Raw genomic sequence first — 4,773 nt, 5'->3', positions numbered from 1 at the left:
GGAGGAACCCTGGGCCACTCCATCTAGCCAAATCCATAAGCTCTGGGTTCCATGAGAGGCCTTGTCTCAAAGAATAACAGAAAAGCCATTGAGAAGGAGATGCAGTGTCCACCTCTGGTCACACCACACTTGTGCACACACATGTACACACATTCACACACACACACATAAATGTACACACACGCATTACACACATCAGAAAACTCATTGGTCAGTTGGACGTCAACATTTCTGTTTATTTCCAGCCTGTTGTTTAAACTAGCTACTCCTATCTTGTCTAGGCTGGCCTCAAATGCATAATCCTCCTGCTTAAGCCTCACTCAGAACCCTCCATATTGAATATTGAAATTGGCATATTTTCATTATTGTACATGGTACGGCTTTCACAGAAACATTTTTCATTTGGCTAAAAATAATTCATGTTTTTTTTTCAAATCAAAAAACATCATTGGTCTTGGTGAAGTGGCCCTTGGGAGGCTGTGGTAGGAGTGTTAGGAATTTGAGGCCAGCCTGGGCTACATAGTGAGTTCCAGGCCAGCCTGAGCTATATAGTAAGGCCTTGTCTCAAAATAAAAGACCCAGTGAAACAGGCAAGCCAGTCTGAAAAGAGAGAATCAAAAACACTTATCTGTGAAAGTTCTCACCTCCAGAGTAGATTAACACCAACGAATTAATAATGCAAACTTCCAAAGGAAGAAGGCTGACAAAGGAGAGAGCCAGAAAGCCCAATGTGGCCATGCACACCTGCAATCCAGAACTAGGGAGGTGAGGCAGGAGAACTGTGAGTTTAGAGACACCCTGGTAAAAAAAGAAAATCAGCTAAAGGAAAACCAAAGCCGTGAGCAAACTCGTCCCAGGAGATCACAAACTGCGGGTGAGCAGTGTTGTTTAGGGTCACTGTGCTCACCTGGGGGGTGCAAACCAAACACATAGCATCATCATAGCTAAACTTACGACTGGCAATTGCAAGTGTTGGCGAGGACCTAGAAGAACTATTATCCAGACATCGTTCGTTGGTGGGAGCATAGAATGAGATGCCCAGTTTTGAAAACCGTCTGGCAGGTTTTTTTTTTCAAGGTTACACATCTACCTACACTATGAGTCACCAATTCCACTCCCAAGTATTTCTTCCCGCTAAAGAAATCAAAACATACTTTTTATCATAAAAAGATTCATAACAATTCTATTCATAAGAGCAAAAAATAAAAATAAAATAAAATCGGAAAAAGCCTGAGGCGTCCATCAACGGGTAGATAAACAAACACATCGTGACATCTTCCCGTGACAGAATATTACTCAGCAATAAAGATGAGCAAACAGCCACAGGACAACGTGCACACGTCTCTGTGCCGAGCAAGCTCAGCACAAAAGACTACTTGCTCTGTGAAGTTCTAAAGCAGGCGCGACCAATCTACCACGATAGACATCAGAACATGGATTGCCTCGGGGAGAGAGCTGGAAACTGTCAAAAGAGTCGAAAGGCGACTTTGTTGGGGGTGGAAGCATGCTTTATCTTGCTTGCAGCTGTGGTAACGTGGGGTTTGCTTCTGTCAATCCTCCTCGAAGTTTACTCTTGAGATTCACTCACGATACAGGACGTAGACTGTGCCTTGCTCTCAAAGAGCTGCTGGGGAGGTTGGTTGCTTGCTAGAGAGGTCTGGTTTTAGAACATGGGAGAGGTCTGGGACAGCTGGTATGGAGCGTGACTGTGCTTATCACTGGGGAACTCCATTCTTGGAGATGGTCAAGGAAGGACACTGTATTGCATTAAAACACACACACACACACACACCACCACCACCACCACCACCACCACCATCAACTACAACAACAAAGAAATGTGCCTACTACTCGAACTTAACAAACCATGCTCCTGAAGCCTCGAAAATCTGTTTTATTTTACACTTTTTATTAGTTTGAGAAAGGGTCTGGGCCGGGCCGTGGTGGCGCACGCCTTTAATCCCAGCACTCGGGAGGCAGAGGCAGGCGGATCTCTGTGAGTTCGAGACCAGCCTGGTCTACAGAGCTAGTTCCAGGACAGGCTCCAAAACCACAGAGAAACCCTGACTCGAAAAACCAAAAGAGAGAGAGAGAGAGAGAGAGAGAGAGAGAGGGCCTTAAACTCCATCCTGCCTCTCTTCTCCTGAGCACTAGGAGTATAGGTGTGAGCTTCTACATGTGATTTACAATTTGATTCCTTAATACAATACTTAATGCTTTGTGAAATACACGAGCGGCGCTTCGTGTCAGGTGTATTTTGCCAGAATCTACTGAAGCAAAGACTGGCATTAAATGGGCTCCAGTGGCCCCCGCGACTCAGTCCTCTTCTGAGTATCGCCATTCGGCGTCTCTGCGTGGCATCGTAACTTCCCATACGGTTTTGAGGGGGACCTTAGCAAATGGCCGCATGGCTTTGGCTCCTTATTGAATGGAGCAAATTCTAGAAGGACTTGCTGGCTGGTGAGTTCTGTTCCAGGGAGGCTGGGTCTTTTCCACAGTTGACCTCTCCTGTTCCAAGTCCCCTCCGCAGACAGTTCAGACAGCAACAGGGTGACTGTGCTCCTCCTACGGCTTTCCTCTGGGCCCCTACAGCCCCTTGGGGACGGAGTGGCCAGTAAGGACACAAAGTCTGAAGCTACTTGGGCGCATTTGCCTTGTGAGTCTTTTGGACAGAGGGTAGTGTGCACCCTCAAGCTCTCCGCCTATATCTTAGGCAGAGGACGAGGACCTTCTGTGTGCCTGGCCGCTGTGTTCAGCACCTTGCTCACTTTGTGGCGTGATCAGGAGGAAGGATGAGGGGCGAGTGAGTCTTGAGTTTCCCAGTGACTGGACTGGCTTTCAGTCTTGAAAACCAATTCCTTTCTGCCCTTAGCATGCACCACTGCACCCCGAAGCGCCCCCAGTCTAGTGTCACAGTGGTGACATATCAAACAGTGCGTGCGAAGAGGACCTTGGTGGCACTGGAGACATCTGTGCTAAGATGGATTGGAATACGTTTTGTCTTCTTCCCAGGACCACCCAGCTGTCAGACTGAGGGGAGGCACAGGCCCACAGGCCCTCTTAAACCCTGTTGTCACACTGAGGGGTGGCACGGGCCTTCTTAAACCCTGTTGCTGTCCACTTGAGTTTATTCTTAATTTCTTTAAAAAAAAAAAAAGGAAGAGGTTTACAATGGCCAGGGAAGTAACCCATAAACACTGTAAAACAGGAACCAAGACTCCAAGACTTGGGGTACTCCTGTACCCTCAACCTCAGTTCTCTAACAGACTCCCATCTCCAGTTTTATTTTCAACAAAACACTCAGAGTAGCAGCAGAGGTACCTGAGGTCATCACTGAGATTTTTGAACACAGGGAATGGGGTGGGAAAAGTTCAAATACAGGAGCCGAGAAGAAGAGAGAAGGAACGAAGAAGAACCTGGGCTCTGGAGGACACAGCTGAGTCCCAGGAGGTGGAAGCAAGACAGTATGGGGGTGTCCCCTCTAAATGCTGCGGCCCACACTCCTTGGACCCCAGAGCACCCCATGATCTGCTCTGCAGTCCACTCCCCTACTCCCGAAGCCTCACAGGCCTAGTTCCAAGTCCTCCAGCTCCTCCATCAGAGACCTCCATTGGGTCAGCTTCTCCGTGGCTCTCTGCTGGGCCAACCGTCCTCCACAGTTGCTGCAGCTCCTCTGCCTGCCTTGGAGTCTTCCTTAGGTTCTTAATCTTGGCTTTCTCTGCAGTAGCAGCTAGAAAGGCAGCTTGGGAACCTTGGAGAGGCCTTATCAAGAGTCCTGCTCAAGGCCTCTGCCTTAGCTCCTACTGATGCCTCCTCCTCTCCTGTTCCAGGTTGCCTGTGGCTGTCTTGGAGAGGCCTGCTTCATCCCATCAAGGTCTGGACTGGGTAGCAGGCACAGTGGCCTCAGGGCTCAGGCCTGGGGGAAGTGCTGATTTACTCTTGGAAAACTTCCCATACTTGTTTTCATAGACTAGAACCTCCTCCAGGGGCACCTATCCTTTGACCCTCTGCTGCCGCACCAAGTCCCATCAGGTCTCTGTGTTGAGGCGATGTCCTTGCCTAGTTTACCTTGTCTTGCTTCCATCCTCTGGCCTTGATGGTGGCCAAGGGTGCAGTAAAAAAGAAGGGACCTGTTTGAAGATTCCTACCCCTGTCCTCATAGCCTCAGGGGTGCTGGCAGATTCCATGACTGAGTCTCTGCCCTAGCCAGTTCTCTAGAGAAAGAAGCAAGGACTGGAAGACTATGGTGAGACATGTCAAGTCTAGGAGAGTCCCTAGAAAAACACACGAAGAGGAGAAACAGCCCTCACTGTGTCCAGGCTTAGGTTCTATTGAACTGGGATCAAGGGAAGGAAGGATAAGGGTCAAGGGTCAAGGGAAGGCCTGCTTCCCCGGAGCCATGCTGTGGGAGGCCTCATCCCACTAGCCTGAACTCTGTCTCTATCCTGCTCTATAGCCTTTTCCCTATGACCTTTGCTAAGCCACTACTCTGAGGAGGGTGTAGCGCTGGTTGCTTTACATGGACTCCTCAGCCCTGACTAGGATGCTCCACAGCCCCTCTGGCCCTGTAACTCATGAACCAGGAATGGGGCAAGGAGGAGAGACTCAAGAGATGGAGAAGGACTGGCCCAGAAGGTGAGCTGAACAATGGCGTAGATGGTGGAATGGGGGAGAGAAGGCCGTTGTCCTTGGCAACCGGGATCATGATGAGTTGATGAACTCGGCCACTTACACGCTAGACATACTGCTTGTGCTGAGCTACCATGACCCCCA

The 4,773-nt window shown here is 49.2% G+C and overlaps 1 pseudogene; it reads right to left on the bottom strand.

The window, feature by feature from the left end:
* Window positions 1-3,562: 3,562 nt before the first annotated feature.
* On the bottom strand, window positions 3,563-4,187 carry LOC142839474 (partner of Y14 and mago-like; annotated as a pseudogene).
* Window positions 4,188-4,773: the final 586 nt, after the last annotated feature.

This window comes from Microtus pennsylvanicus, chromosome 21 (genome assembly GCF_037038515.1).
Source record: "Microtus pennsylvanicus isolate mMicPen1 chromosome 21, mMicPen1.hap1, whole genome shotgun sequence".
In the NCBI taxonomy this organism is placed as follows: domain Eukaryota; kingdom Metazoa; phylum Chordata; class Mammalia; order Rodentia; family Cricetidae; genus Microtus; species Microtus pennsylvanicus.
The sequence above is the reverse complement of the archived record's forward strand: the minus strand, read 5'-3'. Positions and strand labels throughout refer to the sequence as shown.